Source organism: Coregonus lavaretus, assembly GCF_964263955.1.
Source record: "Coregonus lavaretus genome assembly, contig: HAP1_SCAFFOLD_441, whole genome shotgun sequence".
Classification (NCBI taxonomy): Eukaryota; Metazoa; Chordata; class Actinopteri; order Salmoniformes; family Salmonidae; genus Coregonus; species Coregonus lavaretus.
The window spans coordinates 357869-374387 of NW_028162706.1; positions in this window are offsets into that span (position 1 = coordinate 357869).

Here is a 16519-nt window from a genome sequence, read left to right on the forward strand (position 1 = left end):
TATATACATAAAATAAATGAGGACCACCACAGGAATGGATGACCCAGATTTACCTCTGCTGCAGAGGATAAGTTCATTAGAGTTACCAGCCTCAGAAATTGCAGCCCAAATAAATGCTTCACAGAGTTCAAGTCACAGACACATCTCAACATCAACTGTTCAGAGGGGACTGTGTGAATCAGGCCTTCATGGTCGAATTGCTGCAAAGAAACCACTACTAAAAGACACCAATAAGAAGAAGAGACCTGCTTGGGCCAAGAAACACGAGCAATGGACATTAGACCGGTGGAAATGTGTCCTTTGGTCTGGAGTCCAAATTTGAGATTTTTGGTTCCAACCGCTGTGTCTTTGTGAGATGCGGTGTGGGGGAACGGATGATCTCCGCATGTGTAGTTCCCACCATGAAGCATGGAGGAGGAGGTGTTATGGTGTGGGGGTGCTTTGCTGGTGACACTGTCTGTGATTTATTTAGAGTTCAAGGCACACTTAACCAGCATTGCTACCACAGCATTCTGCAGCGATATGCCATCCCATCTGGTTTGGGCTTAGTGGGACTATCATTTGTTTTTCAACAGGACAATGACCCAACACACCTCCAGGCTGTGTAAGGGCTATTTGACCAAGAAGGAGAGTGATGGAGTGCTGCATCAGATGACCTGGCCTTGGGATGAGTCGGACCGCAGAGTGAAGGAAGAGCAGCCAACAAGTGCTCAGCATATGTGGGAACTCCTTCAAGACTGTTGGAAATGCATTCCAGGTGAAGCTGGTTGAGAGAATGCCAAGAGTGTGCAAAGCTGTCATCAAGGCAAAGGGTGGCTATTTGAAGAATCTCAAATATAAAATATATTTTGATTTGTTTAACAGTTTTTTGGTTACTATATGATTCCATATGTGTTATTTCATAGTTTTGAAGTCTTCACTAAATCAAATCAAATCAAATCAAATTGTATTTGTCACATACACGTGTTTAGCAGATGTTATAGCGGGTGTAGCGAAATGCTTGTGCTTCTAGCTCCGACAGTGCAGTAATATCTAACAAGTAATATCTAACAATTTCACAACATATACTCAATACACACAAAACTAGTAAGGAATGGGATTTAAGAATATATACATATATGGACAAGCAATGACAGAGCGGTATGGACTAAGATACAGTAGAATATTATAGAATAGAATGCAGTATATAAATATAAGATGAGTAGTGCAAGATATGTAAATATTATTAAACATTATTAAAGTGACTAGTGTTCCATTTCTTAAAGTGGCCAGTGTAGAATGTAGAAAATAGTAAAAATAAAGAAATCCCCTTGAATGAGTAGGTGTGTCCAAACTTTTGACTGGTAGTGTAGGTGTACTAGCCCAGGGTTTCCCAAACTCGGTCCTGGAGCCCCCCGTGGCTGCACATTTTGGTTTTTGCCCTAGCTCTACAAAGCGGATTCAAATAATCAAAGCTTGATGATGAGTTGGTTATTTGAATTAGCTGGGTAGTGCTAGGGCAAAAACCAAAACGTGCATAGCTGTCTATTTGTGCTGAGTTTTAATAGACACAATCTTAGTTACAACATCACTCTCGTTATCTCTCTCTATCACACACACACCAGTTGTAATTAGGCCTTGTTACAGGCTTTGGTTTTACCATTTATATTTAGAGGTTGGACGTTAGCACGTTGGGCACACCGATTGGTGTCACCTCATTAGTCAATATGTGTTACACCTGTGCTATCTTGTCATCTCGTTAGTCAGAAGGTGTTTCAGCTGTACTGGCACAGGTGATATTTAAGAGTGGCTGGCCAAGTGCTTCAGTTGGCTTGTGAGATGTGGAGGATTAACACCTTTAGTTGGCTCTCCCTATTTGATTTCTAAAAAAACCAATCCTTTATCTGATCATCCCTGTTTTCGTTTTGCTCCACTTTTTGGTTTGCTTCCTGTCTATAGGTTGTGTGGGTTTTGTTTGCCTCTACTTGGGCAAATTTAGTAGGCGCTCATTGTGGGTGTCTTAGGTTCCAGTTGTTGCTATTCAACTTTCAGTGGAAACCCCCATGAGTGTCTTTCAGAACACCTTCTAGAACCACACCTGTTTTGGTTGTTAGAGACTCTGTTAGTTCCCCCTTCTGTTTGAGCGACAATTTTTGGTTTCTTGTTGGGGAACGTAACAGCCTACAAAGAAAAGTGCACTATTTCACAACTGTATTCCTAGGCAGTCCGTGAGTTTCAAGTTTGTGAGTTTCAAGTTAAAATGTATCCTTCCATATATACTTATCTGTGTTCCAGTTATGATTTTCACATGTGCATTTTTCATCTAACAGTAATTTCAATAACTTCTTAGTTTCTCAATCATTGTCATGTGGTTAATAATACAAATCTGAATTAAAACGATAAAGCGAAGTTAAAATTCCACTAATGCGAGAGCACCAGCCTCTGCCATATGGACACATTGATTCACCATGAGCCATTGGCGGCTAAGGAAATGAGAACATGGAACTAAGAGCCTAGGCCAATGTAGCAGTAGGCCTATAACTTCCATTGTCAAAATACATAAAGCCAACAAAAACAAAACATCCTGATGAAAATGCAGTTTTTTAAAATCGTATTAATCTCTACTCAGCCTGTCTGCCTCCCTTTTGATCTGTCTTGACGTTTGCTATCAACAGTGAAGTGCAACATTGTATCAAATCAATCAAATGGGTGAGGTTCCGGCCCAATTACTGTGTAAAAAACAATAACACCTTCCTAATAGAGTTGCACCCTCCCTTTTGCCTTCAGAACAGGCTCAATTCGTCGGGGAATGCACTCTACAAGGTGTCGGAATGCTTCCCAGAGTTGTCAAGTTGACTGCTTGTCCTTTGGGTGGTGGACCATTCTTGATACACAGGAAACTGTGTTGCTGTTCTTGACACAAACCAGAGCACCTGGCACCAACTACCATACCCAGTTCAAAGGCACTTAAATCTTTTGTCTTGCCCATTCACCCTCTGAATGGTACACATACACAATCCATGTCTCAATTGTCTCAAGGCTTAAAAATCCTTTAACCTGTCTTCTCCCCTTTATCTACACTGATTAAAGTGGATTTAACCAGTGACATCAATAAGGGATCATAGCGTTCACCTAGATTCACCTGGACAGTCTGTCATGGAAAGAGCAGTGTTCATAATGTTTTATCACTCAGTGTATATCAATCAAATGTATTTATAAAGCCTTTTTTACATCAGCAGATGTCACCGTTTTTATACAGAAACCCAGCCTAAAACCCCAAACAGCAAGCAATGCAGATGTAGAAGCACCGTGGCTAGGAAAAACTCTCTAGAAAGGCAGGAACCTAGGAAGAAACCTAGAGAGGATCAGGCTCTGAGGGGTGGCCAGTCCTCTTCTGGCTTGCCGGGTGGAGAATATAAGAGTACATGGCCAATAAGGCCAGATTGTTCTTCAAGATGTTCAAACGTTCATAGTGTCGTGGAAATTCTAATCAAGTGAGAGAGACTTTGTCATTACATCAAACAATCATCTTTATTAATTATCGATTAAATTATTGCAATTATGAGGCTGGTCGACCCCACACTCTTGAGTGTTGGACCGAGAGCTCCGACATACAGAAATAGACAGAGATCTTATATAGTAGACCTATAAATGTTTAGTCAAGGCTGGTTCCACCCCTCCCCGGCAGCTCAGGGCATCATAAGCTACCTTGTTTTCTTCTTGTGGCTATGTGTCTCGGGTCATAGCGCACAAACAAGTGATAACCTTAGTTCCGTTACTCCTCTCTGTTCAAACCAGCCTCTGTTCATCTCATATCTCCACACAGCTGTGCCCTTGAACGATATGAGAAGAACAGGATAGACAGACACTGTGGTCACTCTGAGGCTCTTTCGCTTGACCGTGTGACTAAGTTGAACAGAGGCAGAGTGGAAAAATACCAGCTTCTTCTTACAAGACCTCCAAACAGACATTTGGAAATGTACAGGGTTAAGGCTCATACAGTGCCTGTGCATAACAAAAGTTGTAATTTTGCCATGACATTCCTCCCTTTTGAGATTAATCTCAACCTAATATAACATTACAAGTAAGCATGTAAGTAATAATTCATAATGTAAGCCAATTATGTCATAATCTAAGCAAAATTCAACCAAGCAGAATATGAAACATTGTAGGAGGTCTTTCTTACACTTGTATATTATCTTTGTAAATGGCTTCTGTTGTGCCACTGAGTTTAAAACCTTTAACTGTCTACACATACCATATAAAGTTCTAACTTGCCAGCGTCTGCTGATGATTAGGTATAACAAAGACTGCCAAATGCATCCTTTCTCATAAAAGTGTTTGCTCCTAGAGTGCGCCTGCTTAGGAGAGAACACCTAGCAATCACAGAGTCTGGGCATTCAGCCAATATTCCACTCCCACTGAGCCAACCTTGTGAGAGCAAACCTCTGTCTACAACAGGCACATTTCTAAGTATGCAACAGGTCAAACATCACTGTCTTCAGCAGTAAAGGGTAGCTCAGCTAATCCTTCACATCCTGCATTCTGGCCCTGGTCATGACAACAGTTAACATTACATTTGGCCTTGAATTTGTTACCAGTTTTAAACACATATTGCAGCAAAACTTCAACATGAGGATGAGCAGCAAAATCAATACAATGACTAAAACAACAGTCAGACACAGTTGCATGATCCACCCTCCAAACCCGGTATTATCTGGCCTAGCAAATGACAGTGGGCCTGTGTGGTTGTGTAATACAGAGAACGTCATGGGGTCAGGGTTACATGGTATCTCCACTAAGAATGTTAAGTGCATTTGCATTGTCAGATTTACCCCTATGGGAACTCCCACAAGCGGTAAATCTGCTCCTACCTTAACTAAATTGTATCCCATAAGTTAATTCAAGGAATAGTAAAATTGATTAGTGACAGGTGTCCCTCATTCAGGGGCAGCGCACTCTCTCTGTCCTTGCCATGGTCCGAATCACACATAGGTGTATCATTTCTAACCTGTGAAAAATCCACTAAAACCAAAAGAAAAAAAGAAAACCCACACAATAAATCAAACACGATATTAACACCAGTAACAAATATTCATAACAAACATTTAGTTAGTTTTCAGTTTTGCTAAATCTTAAATCAGTCCGAACCATTTAAAATGTGAATTCTTACTTTCCAATTAACTTCACATTCACATGGTGCAAAACGTTCTTAAGGGAATCATTTAAACAATTAAAAAGATACAGAAGTAAACTTTTTATCTGTACAAAGAGGACGCATCGATCATCTCAGTCCTCTTAAACAATGTGGCGACTATTATTTAAGTCCCACCGTGGGACTATGCTGGTATTCTTCAGTTGCATTGTGGCCACTTCTCCCAGGGCCCATACAACAGCTGCAATGAGAAGACTGACCATGAAAGAAACAAACATGATGCGTAGAGTCCGGTCCTGGTCCTCCCATGGCCATAGGGGTCGCCTATGACGATTCTTCGGCTGGTACATCTTCGTCTGGGTTGTGGGGCACCTTCCTGCAGTGGCTGGCATGAACCACGTCGACCTCTCTGCAACTGTCAGGAGCACCTGGAATGGACCAGTCCAGCGCTGTTGGTGTCTTTCTGCGGAGGTCCTCGATGACCACCCATCTCCTGGCTGCAATTTGTGGAGCTGTCCTCCCTTTGGTTCAGGCAAAGCAGCTTTTATCTTGGGGAAAATAGACTTCAGAACATTGTTAAGTGCAGCACAGTAGCTTACCATTTGATCCTCGCAACCCATCAGTGTCAATCTGTTCTGTGGAAAAGGAGTTTACACATTTTGCACAAAATTGCTAAGCAAATACAGAAAAACCTGGAGCAAACCAAAATTATTTACAATTCCCACTACTCTTTCAATTCCCACTACTCCCCTCTTTGATACATGGTCTTGACCTTGTGCCAATTTAGCAACATAGGGGAAACAGGACCTAGGCAAGGCCGGCAGGCCATTTGGGCCCATCCACAGCTGAGTCTGTGAATCGCATGTACATTTTGTCTTCCAGAGACGAAATTCCACTGGCCCTGCAGTAGACTGCAGGTCAGACACAACCTATAAAGAAAACATGTTTTTAACAGAAACAGGAAGTGCAATAAAATAGCCTCAACAAGTTTTCAACCAATTTAGAATGTGAAATTGTCTTACCAGATGAGGTGAGGAAACCACGTTGCTTCCAGAGCATGCCAAAGTCATGCACAACCCCAAATGCATACCTGCTGTCAGTATAAATCGTAACAGTTATATTCTTAGCCAAAATAAATGCTCTAGTAAGAGCAAACAATTCTGCAGCCTGAGCTGACAGATGGGGTGGTATTTTAGCACTTTCTAAGGTAGTGGCAGCCGTGGTTACCGCATAAGCCACTAATGGTTTTTCTAGAGGTGATTTTTGAGCTGAACGATCAACATATAGTTCCAAATTAGCATTTATTAAAGGCACGTCAGATAAATCAGGGCGTGACTTATAGACCTGGTCAACTAGGACAGCACAATCATGGGGCTCACCATCATCGTCAATTGGTAAGAGTGGCATGGTTAAAGACGGTACAGCATTTCAGTGTGACATGAGACATTGTTAACAGCACATTCTGGTAATGGAGCAGCCTTGCTCGGGTGAGGAGAGCAGTACTTGCCTGTGAAACGAGAGCATGAACAGTGTGAGGAACTTTAAATGTTAAAGGGCACATTGACATTGCTACAGCTCAGAGGCAACACACCAACCCTCTCACCACACTGTCAAGTCTCTTAGAGTAGTATGCAATGGGCCGCTGCTTCCCACTGTGATCCTGTATAAGGACAGATGACATAAAACCATTTTTCTTTCACACACAAATAGATTAAATGGTTTAGAATGATCTGGCAAACCTAAACAAGGAGAAGATGTTAGGAACTATTTTCAATTTGTCAAGTGCCTGCAAACCCTCAGGAGTCCACTTTATCTTGTCCTTCATCGCCATCTCGTGGCCATCAGAGATCAGTGTTAAACAGTTAATCATTATTCATTAAAAATCATTCTGTTATTGTGTGTCCATACATTAATTCATGGGGTACCCCTCTTTATTTGTTTAGTTCTTTTAGGGTATCTACATTTCTTAACAGCCGTCAACTCTTAGATCAATCAGTTAACTAATTCCAGGCCTATTTCAAATTAAATTCCAAAGATCAGTCAACTCAATTCTCACTACTTAAATTCAGTTCCAGAGAGTTCAGGTATTTTTACTACACGTGTCAACTCACTTGAAAACCAGGAATCAGTTACATCAAGAACACATTTTCAAATTTTGTACACAGGCCTTCTCCACACAAGGCTCAAAGCATTCACTTTTAAAACTTAGAATTCTAAAGTCTTAGTAACGCTGTGAAAGCAAAGGTTAGTGGTTACAACACTGCTACAACCAACAGGCTGACAGAAAATGGTATTGTTGGAAATCAGTCATAACTCCTTCAGTCAGTAGCTTAGTTATAATTTTGTAAAAGTACAGTCTACAGCAATTGTAGATCTTATAAAATGTAGGAAGGTCTAAAGGAGTCCACTAAATTACAACAGTATTATCTTATTCATTCCAATACCAAATTAATTCCCCTTAAACAAATGTCATATACTTCAATGCACATTTTCTAATAGTCTTCAAACTTATAATTTCAAAACAATTCTAAAAAAATAACTTTCCATCAATCTTAAATAAAAACAACAGCAGTAAACGCTTTTGAAGCAGAACATTTCCCTTACAAATATAAAACAACATTAAACAACTATAACCCGCTAATAGCAGTAAATGCTTTTCAAGCAGTACATTTCCCTTACAAAACAATAATTTACATTTACATTTTAGTCATTTAGCAGACGCTCTTATCCAGAGCAACTTACAGTTAGTTCATCAAAAGAAATCACATCTAAAGCAACTTGGAACAACTATAACCTGCTAATTTAACCTACAAATCATTGTCCCACTGCAGTCATTACTGCACCAAGCTGTTAATGGTAATTTTTTACATACCTTTGCAAGTTATTTTTCAGTCAGGAACTTGGGGAAGGATGGTCACAACGCCCACACGCTTTTTGCGTTTCCTAAACTTCACGTAATCCAGCCAATTCAGTCTGTCCTCTTGTAATTGTTAATGGAAGTCCACACGCAAGCCCAGTTAATGAGATATCTGTCTTCAGCTTTCAGCCTCATGTCCTTGTGTCGTTAATAATTCAAAGTCCATCTTTCTCTCGGCAACTTCCACTGCCGTCAATCCCGTGCAGTTCCTTCTTTTCCATGTATTAGGCTACCCAGCATTCTTCCTTGCTCATCATGCAACAGTATAGCCCCAACAATTCTATCTTATGCAAATCCATACCGTCTATATTATTTTCTTGTTCCGCGCATTCCACTCACAGAGTAGTTTTAGATTTCTGTTAGGCACAATTTATGTCAGTCCTTCATACTTTTAGAATCTCCTTCAACCAATTTCCGCATATCATCAATGTCATTTTTCAATTCGTCCATTAGTTTTCAGGCTTCGTGTTGTAAGAGTTCAGTTATCCTTCCCTTTTCCTTACAGACATTATTTTAATATTTTTCTTCAACCGAAAAGTCGGTGTCTTTTCTATCTTACTACTACATTCTCCCATTCTTACTCAAGTTCCTTTAACTATGTGTGTCACGTCTCCTCCCGTTGCTCCCCTCCAGCGCTCTGATTCGCGGGTCTACTGAGCCACCGGTCTGAGCGCACCACCTTGGCAACACCGGAATGGAAACCCAACGCACCCTAATCACCTCCAGCGCACCTGCACCTCATCATCTCATCACCACCCCTCTATAGCCCTGAACTGTTCAGTGTTGTGTTGTGTGTGATTGTTAGTGTCTTGTCGTGTACTTGCACTTTGTTGTTTACTTGCTCAGTGTTAAGCAAACCTTTACATTGTTGATTCCTGCCTCTTCGAATCCTAAGTACTCGTCACTGAATCACACACCAATCACGAAAATGGATGTAGCAGGTGTTCTTCTTCTGGAGTTTCCCAGCGCCTCGACCAGCAGCAGATTGCCCAGCTGAACGCCGCCATGCAGGAAGTGCTTCAAACGCTGCATAAACTGACCATCGCTCCGGTTCCACCTCAGGGAGTGGTGAGTACACCCAGTCCACCTCCTCCCGGGCTATCACCAACGTCTGAGGGACCCCTCGCCCTGCCGGAGCGCTATGACGTGAAAACAACAAAATGTAGAGGCTTCCTGCTACAGGTTTCACTATCTGGCGCGTCAGCGTGGGGCATCTCCATCGGACCAAGCCAGGATAGCGCTGGTGCTTTTGCTACTGAAGGGAAAGGCACTGGATTGGGCCACTGCAGTCTGGGAAGGAGGTGAGGTCGCGGCGCTTCCCTACTCCACCTTCCTCGCTCGGTTTAGGGCGATGTTCGATCATCCCACGGAGGGAAAGGACGGGGGTGAGCGTCTCCGCCGGCTAAAACAGGGAGAGGGGGCCGCTTGCGAGTACGCCCTGAGCTTTTGCACGGTGGCGGCGTCTTCCGGCTGGAATGAGCGTGCTCTGCACAAGCCTTCAGGAGAGGCTTACGGAGGACATCAAGACGGAACTCGCATGTCGTGACGACGAGATGGACTTTGATACCTTCATTGCCATGTCCATTTGTCTTGACATGTTGAGAAACCAACGGTGTTCCCAACACCTCCCGGAGCCTCAACACACACCCCGTCTGAGCTATGGAAGCCGCCCTGCCTCCGAGTCCTCACCCATGGAGGTGGGCAGCACCCCCTACACCACCACGGACCACAGATCTCCTGGCGGCTCCCTATCTAGGTGGTATGACTCCCGTCGCCGCTCCGTGAGTGTTCCGTCATCACCTGTCACCAAACCATTGTTTTTAGTTCCCCTAACAGTGAATGATTCTTCCTTCTCTTCGCTTTCCACGGCAATGATAGATTCCGGATCAGCGGGGAACCTTATAGATAGGGAGCTGTTCTCTGAATGGGGGTTGCCCACCGTGCCACTGCCTTCTCCGCTACACGTCACCTCACTAGACAATAAACCACTTGGATCAGGCACCATTACGCACGTCACTCTCCCCATCACCATTCCAACACTACCGGAGCACCACGAGGAGCTGTCCTTCCACATCGTCATGTCACCCCTTCACCAGATCGTCTTGGGATTGCCCTGGCTCAGACTACACAACCCCACCATCAATTGGATCACCAAGAGGATCACAGCCTGGTCCCACTCATGCCGGAGGACCTGCCTTCCGGTGGTTTGTTGTTCCACGTCAGTGGAGAGTCCGGAGTCCGCCCTCCAGCCCAACATTCCACGTGAGTACGCAGATCTCTCCGATGTCTTCTCTGCCTCCAAGGCTGTGTCTCCCTCCTCGCAGTCCCTGGGACTGCGCCATTGACCTGCTGGCGGGACAACACCCCCCAACAAGTCGCATTTACTCCCTCTCCATAGTGGAGACTGAGGCCATGGAGAAGTATGTGGCGGAGACCCTGAAACTGGGGTTGATCAGACGCTCTACCTCACCTGCCTCCGCCAGCTTCTTCTTCGTGGCCAAAAAAGACGGAGGACTGAGACTGTGCATTGACTACCGGGGACTGAACGCAGTCACCACCAAGTACCGGTACCCCTCCCTCTGATTCCGTCGGCCATCGATCAGCTGCGAGGGGCCCAGTATTTTACCAAGTTGGACCTGAGGAGTGCCTATAACCTGATCCGAATCCGGGAAGGAGACGAGTTGAAGACGGCATTCAGCACTACCTCAGGCCACTATGAATACTGCGTCATGCCCTACGGCCTCGCCAACGCACCTTCCGTGTTCCAGTCCTTTGTCAATGACGTGTTCCGAGACATGCTGAGTAGACAGGTGGTGGTGTACATCGACGATATCCTGATCTACTCGGCTACGTTCGAGGAGCACATCAGGGACGTCAGAGCGGTCCTACTCTGCCTCCGGGAACACAGCCTGTTGGTGAAGGGGGAGAAGTGCGAATTCCACCAACAGGCCATCTCCTTCCTGGGATACAGGATCAGTCCTCAGGAGGTGTTCATGGAAAGAATGAAGACGGACGCCGTCAGGTCATGGCCAGTCCCCATCACCATCAAGGGCCTAAAGAGCTTCCTGGGCTTCGCAAATTTCTACCGGCGTTTCATCAGGTCCTTCAGCTCCATAGCCGCCCCGCTCACCTCTCTCCTTAAGGGGGGCCTCAGAAGCTGGCCTGGAACCCTGAGGCTGATGCTGCCTTCAAGAGGCTGAAGGAGAGGTTCACCACAGCGCCCCTCCTAAAACACCCAGATCCAGCTCAACCTTTCATCCTGAAGGTGGACGCATCTGAGGAGGGCGTGGGTGGGGTCCTCATCCCAGCGGCAAGGTAAGCCAGAGAAAATGTATCCCTGTGCCTTTTTCTCAAAAGCTTACCCCCGCAGAGAGGAACTATGGAGTTGGAGACCGGGAGCTGTTGAAGGTGGTCCTCGCTCTGGAGGAATGGAGACACTGGCTGGAGGGCGCAGTCCATCCATTCCGGATTCTCACTGACCACCGGAATTTGGAGCACATACGGGCAGCGACATGGATGAACTCTCGTCAAGCCAGGTGGGCCCAATTTCTTACTCGCTTTCAGGTTATTCTGTCCTGCCGCCCAGGATCCCAGAATGTGAAAGCCGACGCACTCTCCAAGATGCACCATACCGGAGAAAGGAAGGATCTGGGGGGTTCTATCCTGCCACCGTCTCTCATTGTGGCACCTGTCGTTTGGAATGTGGATGAAGACATCCGCCTGGCGGCTCAGGAGGACCCAGCGCCTGCCAATGCCCCTCCGGGGCGCGTGTATGTACCCACCAGGGTCCGTGACCGCCTGTTGATCTGGGCGCACACCACCCTTACGGCAGGGCACTCTGGTATGACGCGCACCCTACATTCTCTCTCACAAAAATACTGGTGGCCCACCTTGGCTACTGATGTCTCCCTCTATATCAACTCCTGTTCCGTATGTGCCCAAACGAAGACCCCCTCAGAACTAGTTCCTCTCCCAGTGCCTCAGCGACCTTGGTCACACCTGTCCATAGACTTTGTCACCGACCTCCCATATTCTGTCCTGGTGGTCGTAGATCGGTTCTCCAAATCATGCAGTTTTTTTCAAACTAACTGGTCTTCCTCCTGCTATCCAGGTTGCTGAGGTCCTGTTCCAACAGGTCTTCCGGCATTATGGACTGCCGGAGGACATCGTCTCGGACATTGGCCCCCAATTCACCTCCCAAGTGTGGAAGGCTTTCCTGGAGAAGATCGGGGCCACGGCCAGCCTCACTTCCGGGTATAGACCTCAGTCGAATGGGCAGGTGGAGCGCATGAACCAGGAGCTGGGGAGGTTTCTTCGTTGCCACTGTCAGGACCGGCAGGGTGAGTGGGCGAGGTTTCTACCCTGGGCAGAATATGCCCAGAACTCCCTCATTCACTCTTCCACGGGGCTCACTCCCTTCCAGTGCATCCTGGGGTACCAGCCGGCCCTGGCCCCTTGGACACCCAGCCAGACCGATGCGCCCGCTGTCGACTAATTGTTCCGCAGGGCCGGACAGGTCTGGGACACCGCCCATGTCCATCTCCAGAGGGCCATTTGTTGGCAGAAGGACCAAGCCGACCGCCACCTCAGTGAGGCCCCCGTATTCCAGCCTGGTGATTGTGTCTGGCTGTCCACAAAAAACCTCCCTCTCCGGCTGCCCTGCAAGAAACTGAGCCCCCGGTTTGTGGGGCCGTTTAAGGTCTTCCGGCAGATAAATGAGGTATCGTACCGGCTGCTCCTTCCCCCTCACTACCGTGTCTCACCCACTGTCACGTCTCCTCCCGTTGTTACTCTCTGGCGCTCTGATTCGCTGGTCTACTGAGCCACCGGTCTGAGCGCAACACCGGAATGGAAACCCAATGCACCCTAATCACCTCCAGCGAACCTGCACCTCATCTCATCACCACCTCTATATAGCCCTGGACTGTTCAGTGTTGTGTTGTGTGTGATTTGTTAGTGTCTTGTCGTGTACTCGCTCTTTGTTGTCTTGCTCAGTGTTAAGTAAACCTTTACATTGTTGATTCCTGCATCTGTGTCCTGCCTCTTCGTATCTTCAGTACTCGTCACAATTTGTATTTTAACAATGTTGTTCAAACCTATTTTAACGTCTTACTTAAATCCTATCTACTTTCTTCTATGAAACAAAACACTTCACTCAGTCACCAGCCTCTCATTTTACACATTATCGCATTAATTTTTTTACTTAGTTGCCCTCCTATTTCCACCTAATCTGTCACAGTTCTCTCTTCAATACAAACACACAAAATAGACAGTATTTGGTTAGGAACGACTTCATTTCTTATTAAAAATGTCAAATTGATCATTACAACAACAACAAAAAAGATTTGGCATTAACTAGTCCTCACAGTGTCTAGTTATACATCCGGTACACACAGCTTTGGATGTATTTTATTTGTATAGCGCTTTCTCTAGTCCACGCAGGACTTTCTCTTTTAGGCCTTAACTAGTCCTCACAGGGTCTAGTTATACATCCGGTACACACATCTTTGGATGTTAACGTTAGAAGCAGTTGTCTCTGTTCGGGACACCGTATCCAACCCGCCGACACCCTCCTTCAGATCTTAGGCAGGTCCGTGATTAGTGCGGGCTCCTTGAGCCACTTTGTGTGGCCCCCGTGCATGGTTAACCTAGGTCCACAGGAGCCGTCAGCAGATGGAGTTTGATGTCCCATCTGGGGTGTTAAGTATTGTCGTGGAAATTCTAATCAAGTGAGAGAGACTTTGTCATTTCTTCAAACAATCATCTTTATTCGTTATCGATTAATAATGAGGCTGGTTGACCACACACTCTTGAGTGTTGGACCGAGAGCTCCGACATACAGAAAGAGACAGATCTTATAAAGTAGACCTATAAATGCTTAGTCATGGCTGCTCAGGCGTGTGTGCTCTGTCAACATTAAGAGGACAGACAAACCAGACACATGCTCATTGTTCACGTGGAGCGCTCCAAACAAAATACAATGAAAACATTTACAAAAATCGTAAATGATGAAATAGTAGGTGTAGTAGGATGTGTAGTAGCTTGAGAACTCAGCAAACAACATTTCCACTCTGAGAATGAGAACGGTAAATAACTGTAGACCTAATTAATGACGGGGAGTTTAACGGTAAATGTACTACTGCTGACATGTAATCGGAATTGATAAAAATAAACAATCAAATGGCAAAAATGAACACAAAAACAATGAATGCGCAAAAATTGGTTGGAGACAGTGCAGTGCATTCTGGAGAGAGATGTGCCAATATCTTCGCCACATATCTTTGGCACACACCCCTCCGCTTCTTCTTGTTTCAACATTTCAAATTATACTCAAGACACATTATTTTCATACATACAGTGCATTCGGAAAGTATTCAGACCCCTTCCCTTTTTCCACATTTTGTTACGTAACAGCCTTATTCTAAAATCGATTAAATACAATTTGTCCCTCATCAATCTGCACACAATATCCCATAATGACAAAGCAAAAACAGGTTTTTAGACATTTTTGAACAGAAATACCTTATTTACAGTGCCTTGCAAATGTATTCCCCTTGGCGTTTTTCCTATTTTGTTGCATTACAACCTGTAATTTAAATGGATTTTTATTTGGATTTCATGTAATGGACAAGAAACACGAGCAATGGACATTAGACCGGTGGAAATCTGTCCTTTGGTCTGATGAGTCCAAATTTGAGATTTTTGGTTTCAACCGCTGTGTCTTTGTGAGACACAGAGTAGGTGAACGGATGATCTCTGCATGTGTGGTTCCCACCATGAAGCATGGAGGAGGAAGTGTGTTGGTGTGGGGGTGCTTTGCTGGTGACACTGTCTGTAACCAGAATGGCTACCACAGCATTCTGCAGTGATATGCCATACCGTCTGGTTTGCGCTTAGTGTGACTATCATTTGTTCTTCAACATGACAATGACCCAAAACACTGTGAAAGGGCTATTTGACCACGAAGGAGAGTGATGGAGTGCTGCATCAGATGACCTGGCCTCCACAATTCCCCGACCTCAACCCAATTGAGATGGTTCGGGATGAGTTGGACCGCAGAGTGAAGGAAAAGCAGCCAACAAGTGCTCAGCATATGTGGGAACTCCTTCAAGACTGTTGAAAAAGCATTTCTCATAAAGCTGGTTGAGAGAATGCTATGACGGTGCAAAGCTGTCAAGGCAAAGGGTGGCTACTTTGAATAATCTAAAATATAACATATCTTTTGATTTGTTTAACGTTTTTATGGTTACTACATGATTCCATATGTGTTATTTCATAGTTTGATGTCTTCACTATTATTCTACAATGTAGAAAATAGTAAAGAATAAAGGAAAACTCTTGAATGAGTAGGTGTGTTCAAACTTTTGACTGGGATTGTATGTTTGGTGGGACGTTGATGGAATAATGTTCTCAAATTGTTCAGAGAACTTTAAGAAACAACATTGTTCTGTGGGAATTTCAGTACTTCAGCATAACGTTTCCTACAGGCTTCCTCATGGTTCTATTTAAAGTAATGTTCTCAAATTGTTCAAAGAACTTCAAGAAACAACTTTCTTCTGTGGGAATTTCAGTACTTCCACAGAACATTCCACCTACGTTCCCATGTGGTTCTATTTAATGTCAGTTCTTGGCAATATTCTGGGAATGTTATACAAAATAGAATTGTGCAAATAAACATCAGTAAGCTTTCAATTCCATTCTCAGAATATGAAGAAAACTTTCCATAAAACTTTAGTAGCGTTCAGAGAACGTTCTAAGAATGTTATTTAAAAACACATGCATTCCGTTCTCAGCATCAACAAAACTCTCTCTATCCTCTATCTTGTTAAATGTGTTCAGATGTGTTGGCCTCGCCCACTGATTGGCCATACCTGATCTTAACGAGTGCTTGTGTCGTTTAAAAGAGGGTCTGTTTGAATAGACTAAAATGAACAGCTTTGTATGCGTAAAAAAACATGGCACGCTAGTTCCATCTTGGTAGCACAGTGGACTAATTCAATGGATGGAGACCAGAAAATCATAGGTTAGAATCTCACTGATGCCGTGTCACAATAAAAAAGAAATGTGTTCACATGATTAATGCCTAAGGAAATGCATTTCCATGTGTCCGATCTGTGCTTGGGGTTCAAAAAAGTTAACCCAAAAAAGCTTGCAGTGTTATTTAAAGTCTTATTGAAACATTCAGTGAAAGTTTTAACCTCCAAATAACCTATAATTTCAATTCTCTGAGTGTTAATAAAACCTCCCAGGAAACGTTCAAGTAACCAGAGTAAAACGTTTTTAGAACCTCCCTGCAACCTAAAAATAAACGTCCCCAGAACAGGCAAAATGTTAACTTCTGTTTTACCAGTCAAAAACATCAGTTTTACCAGTCATGAAACTTATGGCTTTATTCCCATAACCAATGTGAAACCAAAAACATATGTTCCCACAACTTCCAAGAAACCAAATGTGCTAGCCGAGTATAG